The sequence below is a fragment of the Rhinopithecus roxellana genome, chromosome 4 (genome assembly GCF_007565055.1).
Source record: "Rhinopithecus roxellana isolate Shanxi Qingling chromosome 4, ASM756505v1, whole genome shotgun sequence".
NCBI classification, from domain to species: domain Eukaryota; kingdom Metazoa; phylum Chordata; class Mammalia; order Primates; family Cercopithecidae; genus Rhinopithecus; species Rhinopithecus roxellana.
In genome coordinates this window covers 162165526-162186157 of record NC_044552.1, presented here as the reverse complement: position 1 = coordinate 162186157, position 20632 = coordinate 162165526, and the positions used below count along the sequence as shown (strand labels likewise).

The following is a 20632-nucleotide window of genomic DNA, read 5'->3' as shown; positions in this document are numbered from 1 at the left end:
TGTATGAGCCTGCTATTCCATTTCATCGATGTATGCAACCATACTTTCACCAATGCTACAGTATCTGAAATAGAATAGCTTTATACAAAGCCATCAGTATTGCATAATGTGAGTCCTTCAAATTCTTTTTCTTTGTCTAAGTTGTTCTGGCTACTTTGGTCACTTGTTTTCCTGTATAAATTTTAGGATAAACTTGTTTATTTTTCAAAAAGAATAAATCTGCTCTAATTTTCGTTGGAATTATACTGATTCTATAGAACACATTGGGGGAAACTGACATCTTGAACATATCGAGTCTTGTAATTCGGAAACATGATACAAATCTTGGTTTATTTTGGTCTTTTAATATTTATTTCTTCAATACTTTGCAATATTCAGTATATAGATACCACATTGCTAAAGATTTCATTGTGCTAAATTCCCATTGTGCTAAATTCCCATTTATATAGAAATAAAATAGATTTGTGTTTATGAACCTTGTGTCCTTCAACTAGGAGTACTGACATCTTCAACTAAGTTATAAATTTATCCATTTATCTGCTTAAGTCTATCAGCTTTTCTTTACTTTTTTTAAACTCAGATGTTAGGTATGTGCATAACATACATCTTCTTAAATAATTATCCCTTGTTAATTATATAATTCTGTTGCACCTCTAATGAAGTCATTGTTCTGGAGTTTACTTTGACAGTATATGGCAAATCCAACCTTCTTTTTGTTAGTGTTTAGATAGTGTGCTAAGGGTTCACAAGACGTCCCTCAGCCACAGTGATTCATTAGAAAGACCCACAGGTCTCAGAAGTTCTTATAATCATAGTTACAGTTTATTATAATTAAAATATTCCGAATACAGTCAGTGAAGGAAAAAGGCACATAAGTTGAAATTCAAAGGAAACCAGGTAAAGCTTCTAAGTGCCCTTTACCAGTAGATTTGTACAGAACACATTTAATTCCTCCAGAAATGGTATCTGACAACAGGTGTAGATAGAGGTCAACCAGAAGCTAACCTAAACTTGGTAGTCCAGGTTTCATTTGAAAGTCTTTTTTTTTTTTTTTTTTTTTTTTTTTTTTGTGGGCATACAACACCTGTATAACTAGCCTCAGTTTCTCAAGATCCAGATCCCCAGAGAAAAGCAGGTGCTCACCATATGTCACATTGTTTGCATAAACTGTCTTGAAAACTGATACAGCGTAGCCCAAGGTCTCAGTCTTGCAAAAGTATCCTTATCAGACATATCATTCCAAGAACTTGGTTTCCAGGAATTGACCAAGGGCCAGTTATAAATGCAAGTCTTTCTTGGGAATATGCAGGGTTTGAACAACCCAGGCCTGCTGAGTTAAGCCATTTCCATACACATGGTATAACTTTTCCATCCTTTTTATTTTAATTAGTCTGTGTTTAGATTTCTTAAAGTGGGTTTCTTTTAGATGACATTTAAATGGACCTCGCTTTTTATATAATATGGTAATCTCTGTCTTCTAACTGCTGTGGTTATACCATTCACTTTTAATATGGTTATTGATATATTTGAGTTAAAATTTATCATCTTAAGCAAGACTTTTTAATAAGGGATATATGGACACTTGGTGATCCAGGAGGAAGCTTCAGGGCCCTCTGCAAATCTGCAGAAAATGTATATAAAATCTTATGTGTGTGTTTGAATGAAATTATTTGCGGGGAGAAGCCACAGGTTTTATCAAACTCTCATAGGCATTTGTGACATGTTTCCCTTAGAAAAAGAAGAAAAGGTCATTGATATAATAATAAATATCAATTTCTTAGCACATAACTGTGTAAGCCAGCACACTTGTAAGAGTATTGCATTTATTAACTCCCTCCTGATATTCCTAAAGATCCTATGAGGAATTTACTATTATTATCTCTATATAACAGATGAGGAAAGTGAGAGTTAAAACTACTTCTATGGACTCCACAGCTCATAAATAGCTGAGAGGATGCAAACACAGGTGTGTGGCCCTAGAGAGTACACTCAGCAATACATTGTAATGTCAGTCATAAAGCTCTCATAAACATTGAGACCGTAAATCTGTCCATATCAACATCAACAATGAAACGACATTATTTGTAGATATAGAGTTTCATTTGCAAAACTTCAGAAACAGTTTTTAACTTCTACTTTTTGGCAGCCAAATGTCCAATAATTGATTTTAAAAATAGAAAACTAACCCAAAGGACCTAGTGTATTATTTTACAAGGTAGCAGATAGAGATGTTTTAAATGTGAGAAACATGGGTCCAGTGAGTAATGCTAAATCAATACAGTTTTCCCTTACAGTTTGTTTATTTTATAAATGACATATCTGGCCCCTTGAGCCTTTTCCTACTTAATTACTTACAGCCTAATTACCAGTGTAATTTTAGGATCTGAATAATACCTAACCTAACATTCAAGTATATTATTTCTGTGAGACTATGAACAATAAATAAAGGAAATATCTGTTTCATTTTGCAAATAAAAAGAGTGTATTATCTAAAATCCACAGGTAAAATTGTATTTTAAATCTATTTGCTTTTAGAAGAAATCACCTGCAAAAATTTGGGGAAAGAGCTTTCCGTGTCAATATATAAAAACAACAAAACAGCTCTGTAATAAGTATGTTTGGTAAGATCCCAAAATAGTAGAGTCGAATGTAGCTGGGAGCGGAGTAAGTGAGTAGTTAAGCAGTTCAAGATAAAATGAGGTGATGGATCTTGCAAATCTTTTTAAGGGTTTGGGTTTTGTACTGAATGAAATTGATTCATTTCACAGCTTAATTTGTCCAGGGAAAAGGGTGGAAGCAGGGAGGCCAGTGAATGTTGTTTTGCAACAATCCAGGCAGAAGAAGATGCTGGCCTTCATTATGATAGCATTGGAGGTGATGACAGTTGTTTAAAATCTGGAAATATTTTAAGAATAGCGTTGCTTTGGGAAGAGATATATGATTATGAGAGAAGAAAGAAATAAAAAATGGCTCCAGGGTGTCTGATCTAAGCAACAGGAAAAATAGTTTGACATTAACTCAGATGGGAAGATGTGAATGAATAAATTTCAGAGGAAAGATTGAGTTCAGTTTGGGGCATGTTGAATTTGAGGTACCAGTAACACACTCAGTAGTAAGTGTTGAGTGAACGAATGAATAGTACTCTTAGATGAGACAAAGGAAGTGTAAAATCTTTGTGAAAAATAAACTGGTATTTTTGTTATTAAGTTTTAGAAGCATTTCTAACCCATTAGGTGCCAAACACTTTCCTAAGTTCTGAGAATATACCAGTAAAGAAAGCAGTCAGAAGTCATTGTCTTCATGAAGATTGAGTACAAATAGGAAGAGATAGAAATTTTAGAAATCAGATTAGTAAAATATATAATGTGAGAAAGGGTAGGGAATATTGGGAGTATCAGCAAGGTGGGGATGGGTGCTATTATGAAAATAGTATGCCCCACAAACGAAGCTTGTCATACAATACTCAGAGAAGCAGTCTTAGAAGTTGCAAAATTTGTAAGGTGCCTATTTATCCGCCAAACTCTTTATGAGGTAGAGGTCTGTTAACATCACCTGTAATCTTTAATTCAACCTAGAAAGACATTTCAAATGGAAGGACTCTACAAACATCTATCAAACACCACAGCTAATCATGAAAATACCCTGAAGTTTGCTCATGCTCCTTCAATTCCATCATTCATATTTAAACAATTCAGCTCCCACTGGTGACCTGGTGAGGTAAGGGAGTCATGCTTTTCAGCTGCTATAGACAAGATATTATCTGTTTCCAGTGGTGAAATTTTCGGATAAAATTTTCAGATATTTTTACTCAGCTAAATAACATCAAAGACTGGATCAAAGCCAGTTCACTCAGTATTGTGTTTCTCCACATTTTGTTCTGACACCATAAACAAATAGATTGCCTGCAAACACTCATCTATGAAGGGAGCGGTTTATTATGTCTAGAATTTTTATCTCTGTCACTTAATCATGGGAAGTGAATTTGTGCCAACTTTGGTAAACAATCTAATTGATCTAACTAGAGTAGAGGAGAAGAGAAAATAAGAAAGGAAAGTAGAAAAAGAAGAAGAGACTGGGAAAAGAAACAGGGAAGGAAATAGAGACCTTCCTTTAAAGAATTGCAAACACTTTTGCTGCCTAACATTTTTTTTTTTTTTTTTTTTTTTTGAGACGGAGTCTCACTCTGTCGCCCGGGGCTGGAGTGCAGTGGCCGGATCTCAGCTCACTGCAAGCTCCGCCTCCCGGGTTCACGCCATTCTCCTGCCTCAGCCTCCCGAGTAGCTGGGACTACAGGCGCCCGCCACCTCGCCCGGCTAGTTTTTTGTATTTTTTAGTAGAGACGGGGTTTCACAGTGTTAGCCAGGATGGTCTCGATCTCCTGACCTCGTGATCCGCCCGTCTCGGCCTCCCAAAGTGCTGGGATTACAGGCTTGAGCCACCGCGCCCAGCCCTGCCTAATATTAATAGGCAGAAAAGCAGTGATAAGCATTGCCATAACACAGTTTAAAGGTAATGTTTGACCTTGAAGTTAAGCACTATTATGTAAATGAAGGCAAATTCTCTCCATGTTCTGGTAAGACCAAGGTTTGAATTTTCTCTATACTTTTTTGTGATAAACGTATTCATTTTTGAAAGGGAAACCTAAAGTCTATTATTTACTTAAGTAAGGTAGCATTCATCCTTTAACACCAAAGAAACCAGCAGCTATCATGGCTGAGTTCTGATTTAATTATCCACATTTTAAAAAGCCAATATATTTAATAGAGATACCCTAAACAATTCACCTTCAGATTGTGAATCATGATGATCTGTAAAGCCCTCCAATGCTTAGTATTTAGGATATGGTTGCAAGCACGGAAAGAAGATGCCACTAAGAATGAAACTGTGAACCTTTCATATCATATTCTATTTATTCTCACAGTATTATTTTGATTTCTTTTAAGAAAAATATCTGGAGGTTGATTTTATGTCTTACACCAGGGTTTTAGTTGACTATTATTTGCCTTATGTTAAATTTGATTATAAGACCAAATAATAAACTCCAAACCAAAAGGGATTTAGAATATCATCAATTACATGAATATGAAGCATTGTTAAAACTCAAATAAACACAATAAAGAGAATTCAAAGAGATGAGAATGAAGCAATTTGGAAAGTGATGTCTTTAACAATTTCATTAAATTCTTATTCATTTTAGAGTGTCTCATCCTTCCAGTGTTTGTCATCACTGATTGTTCCAAATAGAATCTAGTTTACTCTCCATTGAACATTAGATGTGATGGGTTTCATTAAAATGGCATAACTTGGGAAATTCCCTGGGAAATCTTACAGACACCTGAATGAATAAGCAATCTATTAAATTATAGATATATAGCTTTGATGATAAGTTCAGTTTCACAAACTCTAGCTTTTTTGGTCCCATGGTACAAAAACTCAGCTTAAGGCACTTGAAGTTAACACAGTGGAAAAATAATGGAATTCATATAATGTAGCAATAGATTATAGTTGACTGTAGGGTGGCAGGAGAAGGGCTTCCATAGGGAAACGTAAGCATGCTCCATTTCACTGAGTAACAAAGAAAAGGAAAAGTGTCAGATATGTGAAAGGGTAATGTGGCAAGAAGGAAAATAAGTTAGGGGAAAAAAAGAGGCCAGCAAACAATGGCATAAGCAGTCTTGACACATTCAGAATTGTTAAGTGAAAGTGATCACATGAGGCTTCTGAGCTACCTAGACATGCAGAACATTTAACAGAAGATAAAAGAAAACTCTAAAATCATTACTAATGTGATTTTAGAACTTAGCCAGGAACCAAGTAGAGAAAAGCAAGGTGGTGCTTCTACAATGAGGAGCTGACAATGTTTATTTCCACTTTTCTGTGCAATTGCATAAACAAAGGATAAATATGTACACTTCTTTCTCAACTCTGTACTCCATCATTTAGATTTGTGCATCATAAAAAGTGACAGTAAAATTGAAGGTAGACTTCTGTTTTTTACTTTATTAATTTCCATTTTTTGTTCTATCTTTTAAGAATCACACTTTTGGATTTATTCTTAAAATAGTATTTTCTAAAAGAAGTCCAAACTATGACCCTATTTTCTCAGATCTAACACTGGCTTGGCAAATGATGTAAAGATTTGTACTAAATTACTAGAAGGAAGATATTAGGATGTAGAAGAAATAACTTATTCTAAGAAGTTGAGTGAATGATAACCTTATATTTCAAAAAGGTACTTTTTGAAAAAATATTGCCTTTTTAACATTCAACTTCATATAACTAAAGTAAGAACAAAAATTATTTTCATAAAATAGTTCCCCCATAGAATCCTGTTTGAAAATAAACGTATCATTATCCATAAAGCAACTTATAAAACTTTAATTAAAATGTTGTACTGAACAAACAAAAGAATTCACATACATTTCAGACTCAAAATTTAACAAAATGTTAGCTTAAGATACAAATCTAACGAATTTCAAAATGGAAATATTTTGAGTATGTTCTCCAACCACATGGAATTAATCTGAATACCAATTGAAAACTAATTAATAAGTACAAACTGCTTAAACAGTAATATATTTTTAGAAAATCAAATGAACAATGAAAAAGTCAAAGTTGGAACTAAAAATATTTTAAATTTAATGATAATATAAGCAACATATCTAAATGCATGGGATGTAGCTAAAATAGGACTTAGAGAGTAATATATAGCTTTATAGATATACTTAATCAGAAAAGTCAAAAATCTGTATCTAACTTTGCTGCACAAAATACAGCAAATCTAACCCAAAACCATAAGTCAACTAAAATAATAAAGTTAAGCTCAGAAACAAATGACATCGAAAACAAATGTACAATAAAGAAAATCTAAAGGTTCAAGACTGAATAAGAAAATCTAAAGGCTCAAGACTCAATATGAAAGAGAAAAGAGAGAGATACTGCCAATATCAGGTTTGAAAAGCTTGACAACTCTACAGATACTAAAAGCATTCATCCAGCAACTAAAGTGAAATGGACAAATTGTTTAGAAACACAATAAATATATCAAAACTGATACAAGGAGAAAAAAATGTATATTCCTGCATATGTTAGAAATTATATATTTCATAAAATTATTTCTATAAAAAATGTTCTATCAATTAAGGAAAAAACACTAATTCTATGAATTCTACATAATTTACTTTAAAAAACAGAGAAAAAGGCAGTTTTACAACTTATTTCATGAGACCAGGATAATGTTGACACCAAAATCTGACAAAAACATTACAAGCACAGAAAACCACAGTCCATTTTCTCTCAAAAACATGGATGTAACAAATTTATTGGTTCTAGTGATCTTAAAAAGCTTATACATCATAAATAGTGTTGGTTACAATTTAAAGTGGTCTCAACTTTTGTAAATCAATGTAGATATAGTGTCACATTGACTGCAAAAGGTATAAAAATCTAATGATTATCTCAATAGATGTCAAAAAAGTAGTTGATAAAATTCTACAACCAGCCAGGTACAGGGGCTCGCACTGTAATCCTGGCAGTTTGGGAGGCTGAGGTGGGAGGATCTCTTGAAGCCAGAAGTTTGAGACCAGTGTGGGCAAGATATTAAGATCCCATCTTTTAAAAAGGCCGGGCGCGGTGGCTCAAGCCTGTAATCCCAGGACTTTGGGAGGCCGAGACGGGCGGATCACGAGGTCAGGAGATCGAGACCATCCTGGTCTACACGGTGAAACCCCGTCTCTACTAAAAAAATACAAAAAACTAGCCGGGCGAGATGGCGGGCGCCTGTAGTCCCAGCTACTGGGGAGTCTGAGGCAGGAGAATGGCGTAAACCTGGGAGGCGGAGCTTGCAGTGAGCCGAGATCGTGCCACTGCACTCCAGCCTGGGTGACAGAGCAAGACTCCGTCTCAAAAAAAAAAAAAAAAAAAAAAAAAAAAAAGAAGAAGAAGAAGAAGAAGAAGAAGAAGAAGAAGAAGAAGAAGAAGAAGAAGAAGAAGAAGGGGAGGAGGAGGAGGAGGAGGAGGAAAGAAGAGGAGGAACAGGAAGAAAGAATAGGAGGAAGAAGAAGAAGGGGAAGAAAAAGAAGAGGAGGAAGAGGAGGAGGAGGAGGAGGAAGAAGAAGAAGAAGGAGAAGGAGAAGGAAGAAGAAGAAGAAGAAGAAGAAGAAGAAGAAGAAGAAGAAGAAGAAGAAGAAGAAGAAGAAGAAGAAGAAGAAGAAGAAGAAGAAGAAGAAGAAGAAGAAGAAGAAATAATAATAATAATAATAATAATAATAATAATTCTGGGCATGGTAGCACACACCTATAGTCCTAGCTGCTTGGAAGACTGAGACAGGAGGATTGCCTGGGAGGGCCAGGCTGTTCCAGGCTGCAGTGAGCCAAGATCATGCCACTTTGCTCCAGGCTGGGTGACACAGCAAAACCTGGTTTCAAAATAAAATAATAATAATCTACAACCATCTGCCACTACAAACTTTTAGCAAACTCGAAATAAAAGGAAATCTCTTTAATCTTAAAAAGAGTATCCAACAAAAAACACCAGAAAATATCATACTTATCATATTCATGGAATATGAACACTTTCCCCCAAGGCTGGGAATGAGACAATATTGCCTGAAATCTTTTTTTTTTTCATTTCAACATCGTATTGGTGGTCATAGCCTGTTAAGAAGAGATATAAGGACAGGAAAGAGAAATTAAAACTGTTATTATGCACAGATGGCATGACTGTGAAAGTAGAAAGTCTGAAAAAAACTGACTTTAAATAATAATTCAGAAACATTTAACATAGTTGCTGGCTACAAAAATACAATGAAAATTATATTTCCATATGCCTTCAACAGAGAAGAAAACATAAAAAATAATTAATTGTAGAAGCCCAAAACTCAAATATCTAGAAAAAAATCTAATTTAAAAATGGGCAGGATTTATACATTAAAAACTAAAATATTTTTAAGAACAGTTAATGCATACCTAATTAAATAGGCGTATATACCTTATTAGTCATTTGAAACCTCAAAGTTGTAATTAAGATAATCTCTCCAACTTTATCTACAGATTTAATCCAATCCAAGTCAAAATCTCTCATCTTTGGTAGAAATTGACAAATTGATTCTAAAATTTATAAATAAGTCAATATTGAAGAATAAAACAAAGTTGGAGGATTTAAACCACCAAATGGGATGACTGATTTTAACACAGTAGTAATGAGGGTAATGTAATGTTGGCACAAAGACAGAGATCAATGAAATTGTAGAGTTTAGAAATAAACCAACACTCTTATGCTCCCCTTATTTAAGGGGAAATGGTCAACTGAATAACCATATGATAAAAAATTAAATTTTGGTTCTTACTTCATTCCATATAAAAATAAGACAATTTTAGATGTATTGTCAATCTAAAGATGAAAGATGAAATGATCTATTCATCAAAATCCCAAATGTCCAGAATAAGTTAAAAAATAAGTTAACGGCTAAATAAATCATTACCATTAAATTTATTTTTGAGAAATGTTTAAAGGCACAGAAAATGTCAAAACTTAAAACATGGAAGAAAATAGTATGCAAATTTGTATATAGAGCGTGATTCCAACTCATGTATAATATGGATGTAAAACTGGGAATAAACCAAAACAACATTAAGGGCAGTTATCTTTGGGTGGTAGAAATATTGATAATGTTTGCCTTCTCAATCTTTTTTGTGTGTGTTTTTAAATTTTATTCAATGTGTATACATTTTATTAACCTGGAAAAAAGTTTTTTCTTAATTGCCCCAACTAGTTCATAATTCAACTGATATTTTTCATCTCATGTACATCTACATAAAATCATTTATACCATCCAGTCATGGCAAAGTGTACTTCCCAAATGATAAGTATGATAAGTATGACTCGCCTGACCCAAGTTAGTTATTTTGTAGTATTTTAAAAGGTCTGTACATTATTTATTTGCTGGTTTTTACTTCTCATATTTGATTTTTCCAGACATGTGGAGAATGGTTCAAAAATTCACAGATTTAAATTTTAAACCTCTGACTGTGCTCTTAAACTTAATGATTAAAAATAAAGCAAACAACCTAATTGGATCATGAGCAAAATATATGAGACATTTGTCTAAAAATGATGTACAAATGGAAACTAAGCATGTGAAAAAAATGATCAACATAATTAGCCTTTAGGGAAATGTAAATAAGTACAATAACCTATCACTACCAACCTAGCAGAATGGCTAAAATAAAAAATAGTGACAATAACAAGTGCTGGTAAGGGTTTGGGTAAATGGAATCATTCATACAATGCTGGTGAGAATAAAAAATAATACAGACACCATGAAAAACAGGTTGGCTGCTAACTTAAAATCCAAACATGCAACTACCCTAAAACCCACTGACTGCATTCCTGGGCATTTATACTGGAGAAATGAAGACTTAGGTTCACACAAAGAAACCTGTACATAAATGTTTATAACAGCTTTATTTGTAATAGGCCCAAACTGGAAACAACCCTGATGTCCTTTAATGGGTGAACAGTTAAACAAATTGTGATATATCCATACCATGGAATACTACTCAGCAATAGAAAAGGGAATACAGTATTAATACACATAACTTGGATGAAACTCCAGGAAATTATACTTAATGAAAAAAGCCAATCTCCAAAGGTTATATTTTTATATGATTTCATATATATATAACATTATCAAAATGACATAATTGTAGAAATGTAGACTAGATTAGTGGTTTGCTAGGGATTAAGAAAGAGGTGAGAGCCAGAGGAAAGTGGGTGTTGCTGTAAAAGGGAACATGAGGGATCCTTGTGGTGACAGAAATCTTGACTGTGGAGTTGTATAATAGTATAGCAAGATGTTACTATAGGGGCAGAAGGAACTAGGTAAAGGATACACAGATCTCCCTTTATTACTTCTTACAATTACATGTGAATCTATAATGATCTTAATATTAAAATTTAATTTAAAAACTTAAGCTATAATTATAAGCCTCCATATATATTAGTTTTTAAAAAGTTTAAAAAAAAAGGATTAGGCAATCATTAGACAAAGAACAGAAAACATTCCATGTAATCAAGTAATCGGGTTTTTCTGCCACTACATAGACATAGTTCAGTGTAACTTCATGTACTCCAGAGACACTAATTTGAGAGATAGCTATTGTCATCTGTTCATTTCTACTGTTGGTTTATGTACTTCTATATATGATGCATCAATGAGCCTTATGTACTGTCATCTTTAAATTAGTGTAATAATAACACCAACTTCTTACAAGTAAAAAGGAAACCTGAAAAACTGGATTTCAACTTTTTAATGAATTCTACTCTAAGTCTACTGAGCCTGAGCGAGACCGCAATAGGAACAGTATAACTATGTGCGTTACAGCATTCTGTGCAAAAAAAGATTAATATCTGGACAAGTCAAGTACCCTTAAGGGAAGCAGTTCTCTGCGTAATTGAAAAGAGCTGGTTTACATATGTCTTAGGAAAAAAAAGATTTATCTCTGAATAGAACATTGGTAATAATGGAAACAACCTCCAATTGTATCTGGTGACCCAATGAAATGCAGCAAATATCTAAGTTAGGTAGTTGTCTAATGTTAACTCAGCACAGTAATAGGAAGACCAATTTATCTTTGAGTTTTATGACTTAGAACTTAGGTACTTGAGGCGTTGACAAGCACTGTTGTCAGGAAACAACACACAAAAAGTAGTTGTCATGAGATTTGCAAAACAAATCCAAGAAATGATGGTAAAACTGCAGAAATTATTTTAATCTATTTTAAGGAACAGCTTCTGAAGCTGTTGACTTCCTTATACATAATGCAAATCAGAAGTCTGAAGTTTCATTAAGTACATCATTGTCAGAGTACCTAGAAAATATTACTAACAGCATGAATGTCTAATCTTCACTCTCTCTGTTCTGTTTTCACCAGATATTGCCATATGCAGGATCCATATATATTTTTAATATTGGAAGGTTTCTCATCCTCAGTACAGTGTTTTCCTTCATGTTCTAACCTTATAAATAGTCCTTTAAAAAAGCCATTGCCCATTGTTTTAGCAGGTAAGGTTCTAAAAACCATGGCATGTATTTGGGTTATCCTGGTCCTTATTTCTTTATAGTCAAGCAGGAAATGAGGCAGGAACAATAAGGACCTGATGAACATAAATCTCATGATCCAATTATCGTCCACCTGGGACCGTACTTTACAGCTACAAATCTGCTGACTGTCCCTATATGGAGCTTGAAAATACTTGTCTTCAGTTCTTTCTTCTACAGGAGAGCTACTATATTGCTATTGCCCACTCTTGACAAACATTTTCTAATTGCCTCTTCAGACCTAGTTGAAATTTGAATTAAATATGCAACCCCCTATCATTGCTTGACTCAAGGCAGCATCACACACTTCCTGTTTTAGTTGTGTTATGTTCATCCCTTAAAATCACCTTCAGGCACAGATGTTCAAATCTGACTCAGGACCAGGGTCAGATCTAATGAGGAATGTGGAGAAAGTCAGCTAAGGTGAGTAAAAGAATGAAGTGTGACTCTCCATTTGAGGGAAGTTCCTGGTTTCTGAGTTCTCTATGGAGGCTCCATCCCACTTCTCAGCCAAGTGAGAACATTACAAAACAGAGGAAACAAATGAAGCCTTGCCCTAAACATTCAGCTGGCTTACAGTTTTCAAGTAATTTGAAGAGCTAATTAAAAGTTTGCCTGAGTTATTGTGCTTTAGATAATAAACCTGATAGTTGCATTCAGAATCAAATTATTCATGGGAAGTATAGACTTTAATATAGAAGCTTGGAGTGGGTTTGGTCTAGTTAATGTTAACACAGAGACAATTTATATTTTGTGTAAAATTGTGAAAAATTTGTGAAACGAGGGATAACTTTAACTCTGATATTGTAAGCTAACTTTCTCAACAAATGCCAAAGGAATGCAATAATTACTTTAGTCTGAATCTAGTTACTCTTTTTATGGGCAGCAGCATTTTAACAGATTAAAAGAATGTAACTGGCAACACTCATCAGTGAATTAGTTTGAATGACTGGAAAATATAGTGTCCATAAATCCAATAAAATAAACATTTTCACATGGGACCTATTTATTGCATTTTTTCAAGCCATACATCTATATTCATAATACACAAATTTATTTTTTAGTTTTAGACAGAGTCTCGCTCAGTCCCCCAGGCTGGAGGGCAGTGGTCCAATCACAGCTCACTGCAGCCTCGATCTCCTGGGCTCAATCGATCTGCCCACCTCATCCTCCCAAAGTGCTGGAATTGCAGGGCATGAGCTGCCATGCCAGGCCATAAATTTATCTCTATATAAAACAACATTCTATATATACTTGGGAGAAAATAGTTTTAAGCAACCTTGATGTGAGTTTTAGAAAACAAAGATATTAGGCAATGGAAATAACTGTTAAAATGTTAATAATTACTGCCTTTCATTAAACTTATGCATCTGCACTACATATTAATCATCTGACAACAATTAAAATGTCACTTTCCAGAGAATCAGAATTTCAGATATAAAAGCCCACGTAATCTAGGCTCTCAGTCCAAATTGCACAAATGTAATAACCAATGTCGGTTCTTCAAAGTAGGCCCATGGTAGTGCTTATGTATTGTTACTAAAGAGATAAGACACTTGCTCATCCAAAATATTCCTAAAGTAGTGCTTGCTTTGGCACCACATATACTAAAATTGGAATGATACACAGAAGATTAGTATAACCCCTGTGCAAAATGTTCCTAAAATCTATAATACACCTGATTTTCCCAGTAAAAGTCACCACTTTAGATCAAGGTGCAAACACTCATATTTAAATGTGTTTTTTGCAGTAAGTGATTTTGTCAGATTGCCCTTAAATTCTTTAGCAACTCTTATAAAAAGCAGCCATAGATATAAGATTTAGAAGGACTAAATAAAGCCTAAGACTATAGGCTCCTATCGAGCCTACAAGTAAGGATTTGGACCTGTATTAATATTCTGTTGCTGCTATAACAAATTACCACTTAATTACCTCTTAATTAAGAGGCTAAAAAAACATTTATTGTCTTATATTTCTATAGGCCAAAAGTCTGAGTATGACTGGGTTCTCTGCTTAGGGTCTTCCAATTCCAAAGTCCAGTTATCAAGCAGCCTGGCTTTTTGTCTGGATGCTCTGGGGGACAACCTCTTTCCAGACTCAAACAAGTTGTTTTGTGAAAATCAGTTTTGAGCAGCTGTAGGAGTGGAGTGTCCGTTTCTTTCTGGTTGTCCTCATGTTGTAGAGACAGCCTATAATCCCCAGCTTTTGAACTATTGGGGTTTGAGTCTCCTCCATCTCAGAGGCAAAAGATGTATAGAATCTTCATCTGCTTCTTCCTGCTTTGAATTAATTTCTTTTCCTTCCTCTTCTGCCACTCTCTTCTGTTCTTAAAGGACTCAAGTGATTAAATTGGGCCTGCCTAGATAATCCATATAAACCTCCCTCTTTTAAAGTCAATTGATCAGTAGTCTTGCTTATATCTTTGAAGTCCCTTCTCAGAGGTAGATAGGCTAATATTTGAATAACTAAAGATAAGAACCTTGAAGTATCAACTTTAGATTACCGCTTCCATAGAATCCCAGAAGCATATCTGTTGCACTGGGTGAAAACTAGGGAAAGGAAAACCAGCTTTACCAGAATTATTTATGAAAGCAGCCATTAATCCAAAACTACTTTTTAAAAGAATTTTGGACTTTTTTTGTAGTTTTTTTCAATGTGAGATTTGTTTTATAATTTAAACTTCATCATTACAGAAAATTTGAAAAAATAGAATAAAAATACAAAAATGTCACTGATGGTCTCAACATTCAAAGGTAATAACCTCAACATTTAATGTGCTTCTTTTCACACACTTAGAAAGTTTGGTATGCCTGCTTCATAATTTTGTATGCCTAAACAAAATTGTAATCACATTTCTTTGGATTTCTAAATGGTAGAAAACTATCTCTGGGACAGTTTTTCCCTGGAGAATTTTTGGGAATTCGAAATTGGATGTTTATACCTATCATTAGTGATAATAATTAACTGGCTTTCCTGTTGAAAGCTGCATACATGGGTAGAGGAGAAAGCAACTCAATCTTCCTACAGGTTTAATCAAATGGCCAGTTCAAACAGATGTAGTGCAGTAAGATGGTGATTTCTTCAAATCTTGTGATGCAAGTCAGTGATATGTTTGCTATTATGAAAGTTCTATTCAGCTCTTTAATCTCCAAATGTCCAAAGTCTTGAACTGTTAATTTGGAGTTTTCACTGTCAACTGGAATATGATTCCAAATAACTTTATGAAGTATACAAAGGCATTTAATCTGAATTTTAATATAAGTAAAAGTAGTTTATTATTGCCTTCACATTCAAAATACATCTTAGCTGGATATAAAACTTATTGCACTACAAACTTTTCTGTCAAAACTCTAACAGCCTATCCAATTATGGCATTTGTTATAAAGAAGACTGAATTCAGGATAATTTGTGTTCTTCTGGAGATAAGCAGATTTTTCTACCTGGATACATATAAAAGTTTGCTTTAATATATCATTAAAATTGAAAATGGTTCGAGCATTTTCTAAATATAGGTATCTTTTTATGCTTTCTTTCTTGCAACAACAGTATTTTTATCTATATCCTGAGTTTTACAATAAATCACAAATCAGTTTTATATTACTACTTCTGATTATTTTGGTATTATCTTCACTGACACTGACACTGACAACTGACAGACTAAATCTTTACTTTCCAGCTCCATAGGTGTTGTATTCCCTGTCACTGTTTTCATCTTTTTTCCCCTTGTACATTGTGGGAGAGTGACTCTGAAGGAGTGACTCAGGTATTCCACAACATTGATCCAATTTCTCAGTGTCAATTCAGCTGTTGCACTTTCACTTTCCCTAAAAACAGTTTCTGTTTCATAGAATCTATTTCTTATTAAAGATGTCAAGCAGCGTTCTATAATTTCCTTCCAGTTCTTAGAGGAAATGATTTTCAGAATTTCTGAATCTTCAAGATGTTCTCTTACCATTGTTTCACAACACTAATTCATAATCCCAGGTTGTCGGTATGCATCTCCTAGAAAGGTGAGAGCTATATCCAGTCTGTATTTGCCAAAAGGCAATGTATAAGAATATCTTTGATCCTGTTATCTGTTCATTCCAATGCCAATCAGCTCTCTCCAATGGCAAACTGAAAACATAATTGAGGGTCTAGATTTTAAAACAGATTTGCTTTGTTAAAAATACTTTTCTAGCAGGCAGCTCTTTCAGAAGAGCTTGTCTCCTACCTCTAGCTTAATGTTTCTCTGATTAGGTATAAAAACCTGATCTTGAGTGCCGTAACTACAGTTAGCATGGTCTAATGAGAATTCAGAAAGACCTAGTTTTGAATTTCCACTCAATTACTTTCTAGTTTTATAGCTTTGAACAAATTTCCCAATCTCATTGAATTAGTTTTGCAATCACATACTTCTCAAGATGGTCATGTGAATTATATGAAAAGGCACATGTAAAGCTCATGATACTGCCTAGACCACATAGAAGAAAATAAGCTTAGTTATTATTACATTCAGGAGTGATGAGTCCCCATCAGTTACTCTTTCTTTTTGTTTAGGTTCTCTTCCTTAATGTGGCAGATTTCAGCTAAATATAAAAATCAAATTTATATTGATGGATGTAATGGGGAGGGGCTGAGGTCAGTATGTTGCCTCGGTAAGTGTCATACTCCCAGGACAGAGACAGTCAATTGCCTTTCCTGTGGATATAGATCATGAATTTAGGAACCAAAAGGCAGAATGTGTCTCCTAACAGATTGCAAACATAAGGCTGTTTAAACTATGACTTTTATTTTTCAATCCCATTTCCTCGGGCTCTTTGGCTGTAGTAAATCCCTCAAGGGTATCGTAATACATTGACAGTCATCTCTTATTGTTAGTGTGAACTTGTAATATGTGTATACCCATTCCTTAATAAGTATATTTGTGGATAGCTGTTCTACTTCACAGGGCTGTTGTTGATACCATTTTGGAACAAAAAGTTATATTTTAATGAAATTTTCTTATTTAAAATGTATTGATGTCATATTGCTGCATTTCCAGTGGGGTGTTTTCCAGATGGTAGTTATGAGATAAATTAGTCAAAACTAATCCAATACTGGATTGGAACAAAAATGAACAATTGATTTATTCTATTACTACATAAAACCTATAGTATGCTACTGCGCATTATCAATCTCAGAAGGAGGTGCAGCATATAACACTTCTCATGTTAGCTGGACCACAAAAACAGTTTGAGAGGTGAGTGAGTAGCTGCAGTGAGCACTCTGAGTTCTGCTGAGAAACCTTTGCGTCCCCTTTTTGGACACTGCACCCCATCTTCCAGCTTCTGCTCATTTTTCTGCTAAAACTTCTCAGCTGAAAATGACTTCTGGGGATCTCTCTGAACCACTAGAACTATCTTTTCAGTTGGAAGAGCTAGAAATGCATGGAAATTTACATTCCTATTCAATCCCACTTCTACCCACTCCCAACTGTTGACACACAGCCAATGACTGGTGTCAGGGTACAAAAGCCCAGCCCTTTTGCTGAGAAAACTCTCAGCCATAATCTAGAACTCCTAATGGATCAGGGCGAGTGCAGGACATCTCTTGAAGTTATTAATACAGCCTTCCCTGGAGACCGTCTTCCCTGCTCTGCTTCCTTATATTTGCACCTCCCAGCAGTTTCTTCTTAATAAGTCACTTGTTCCTAAATCCTTGCCTCGGGATCTCTTTCTAGCAGAACACAGTCTAAAGCAGTATAATATTTTGGACCTTTCACTTCAGAAAAATAATTGGAAATACTGCTGTACAGCATGATAATTGCCTTCAGGACACCCAAAAGTGGGTTTTAGAATCTGTGCTTCAACAAGCAGCTCAAGTAATTTGATGCAATTTCACATTAAAGAATAATGTAACAAGAAGTATATATTAATTAATATTAAACATGCATTTATAAAGAAAGCATTTCACAATTGCTAATTGGCTTCAGCCTCTATTATTGCTTTCTTCAGACACATTTCTGTGCTTTCTTTTGAAGCCTTTTACCCTTTTTTTTTTTTCTCAATTATTTTAAGCAATCACTTCAGGAAAGTTTCACTACCAAGAGTAAAATTTATATTAACCTATTTGAATTTCAAATAATAGTCTATTAGAGCTGGGTGAGACCTTAATGATCATATATTTTAACCCTGTCATTTCAAAGATGAGGAAACTTAAATTTAGAGAAGAAAAGTTATGGCCCAAGGTCACACTGAGCCATCCCTTGTCTTTTGAATGTCAGTCAGATATTTAATCTTTACACAAGGGTGCCTTTCTAATTTTACAGATAATGAGTGAGCCGGAATGCATTACATTTCTGGACTCTTCATTTTAGCTATAATTCTATTCACAAAAATGTGATCATTGCTTTACATAGAACTCTTATTTAACATTCTAAGCTCTACAAATTGAAAATTGATTTTTCTGTTTATCTTCAAAGGAAGAAAGAAAATATTCAAAAATTCATATATGCAGCAAAATGCAGTGAAAATTACTAACGCTTGCCATGACTTCATTTAAAAATGTTTAGCTATTGTAATAAATAATATTGGCCCCAAAACAGAAAGGAAACTCTTCTTTGTTCAAAAAACACAGTTTAAACATGGTAAAGGAACAATTAAAACTTCTCTATTGCTTGTGTAAAAATTTTGGTGCAAACAAAGATAGTTTTGAGAGGGAAAGAGGGTGCTATTAGTAAGTATGCTGAATCTGTCCCAGCATATTGGGATGTGTGGTCCTTCTTTCCCTAACCCTACAAATTGTGCCTCCTCCACAAAGAGTTCCTCATTGATCTTACAAACAAGCTCTTTTTCTCATATGACCATTTGTCCTAGACATTTCTCTTTCCTTTCTGGTAAGTTATTCCTCACCTCCCACTCACCCCCTTTCTCCCCCACCCTCACCACACACACATACATTCAGTCCATTTTGTATCCTGCACACTGGCTAGACTAGGGCATTGCTCATCATTGATGCCTTAGAAAATAATGTTTCGATTTGATTGCTTAAGATTCAATCATATACAAGCTACTAGACTTAACCTGAAAATAACACAACTGCATCCAGTTAAGCCAAACTCAGTCCTCTTTCTGTATTTTGTCTCCAAACATAGAGATAATTAAGATGCCGCTAAGAAGTGGCAACAGTCATTTGCTACACACATACGAAAGGGCTGCCAAAAAAAACTTCTTAAAAAACAAAATATGGGCCAGGCGCGGTGGCTCAGGCCTGTAATTCCAGCACTTTGGGAGGCCAAGGTGGGCGGATCACGAGGTCAGGAGATCAAGACCATCCTGGCTAACACGGTGAAACCCCATCTCTACTAAAAATGCAAAAAAGTTAGCCAGGCGTGGTGGCGCAAGACTGTAATCCCAACTACTCCGGAGGCTGAGGCAGAAGAAAGGCGTGAATCCAGGAGACGGAGCTTGCAGTGAGCAGGGATCATGCCACTGCACTCCAGCCTGGGAGACAAAGCAAGACTGTCTCAAAAAAAAAAAAAAAAAAAAAAAAAAAAAAATATATATATATATATATATATATATATATATATAAAATGTGTGTGTGTGTGTGTGTGTGTGTGTGTGTGTGTGTGTGTGTGTGTGTGTGTGTTTGGCTTATTTATTTCTTACATTTTAGATTTTGTGTTAAAGAATTCAGAAGCATTATAGGTGTTTAGTGACAAGTCAGATCATTCATTAGTCTCCTATTCCTTTTTTGCAACTCAAGCTCAAGCTAATTCTAATAGCTAATGATTCTTCTAATTACATTATAAGCTCTGTGAATATTGATCTCAATGCAAATAATGGAAAAAATTAATGAATAGAAGCAAAATAAAAATATATTGTAAAATCTCTTCTTTATAATACTCTTGCATGTAGTATAATTCTTTTTGATACTTACCGTAATCAGCATCTCTGTCTCACTTGTTCCACTATAATAAGACTGATTAAAACATTAGTCCATAGAAATTAAAGCAATATGCAATTATTGCACTGAGGCATTCATATTACAATACCATTTTACACTCTTCCTCATGGAGTTTGAGTGAGTTTCAACTGTTACATCAACCACTTTAGGAATCAATTTCTGTTCCACAGACTTCAAAAAATTCTCTAATTTAGGTTTTAAATTTATCTATATTTCCAAATACCAGCATCATCATTTGGAATCCCTTGGCCTTGAAAGTACTTGTTCCATGTTCAAGAAAAGAGAAAATGGCTCTAGGGTGTTAAAAATTCAAGAACCAGGATCAATTTTGCTAACTATCCTTGTCCATAATTAGCCTAATTTGATAATTTGTAAAGCCTACCACACATAATTCTTTAGTAAGCAATTTTGCAAATATTTGCAATGAGAAAGGACATATAGGATATTTAATAAGTATTGAGCAGGTTTTTAAAAGCTTTTTCATGTATTATCTCATTTTATCTTCAAAATAACTCTTAAAAGCAGGAATTATCGCTTGCTACGGAGATAAGAAAACCTAGTTGATATAGGTTAAGGTACTTGTTCAATGTCTACAAGGCCAC

At 34.5% G+C, this 20632-nt stretch overlaps 1 non-coding gene across 1 annotated transcript; it reads left to right on the top strand.

Annotated features, from left to right (window-relative positions):
- The first annotated feature begins 13684 nt into the window (after positions 1-13684).
- On the top strand, positions 13685-13788 carry LOC115897138. Its single transcript, XR_004057074.1, has one exon. It is a non-coding gene; the product is annotated as a U6 spliceosomal RNA (small nuclear RNA).
- The last annotated feature ends 6844 nt before the right edge of the window (positions 13789-20632 follow it).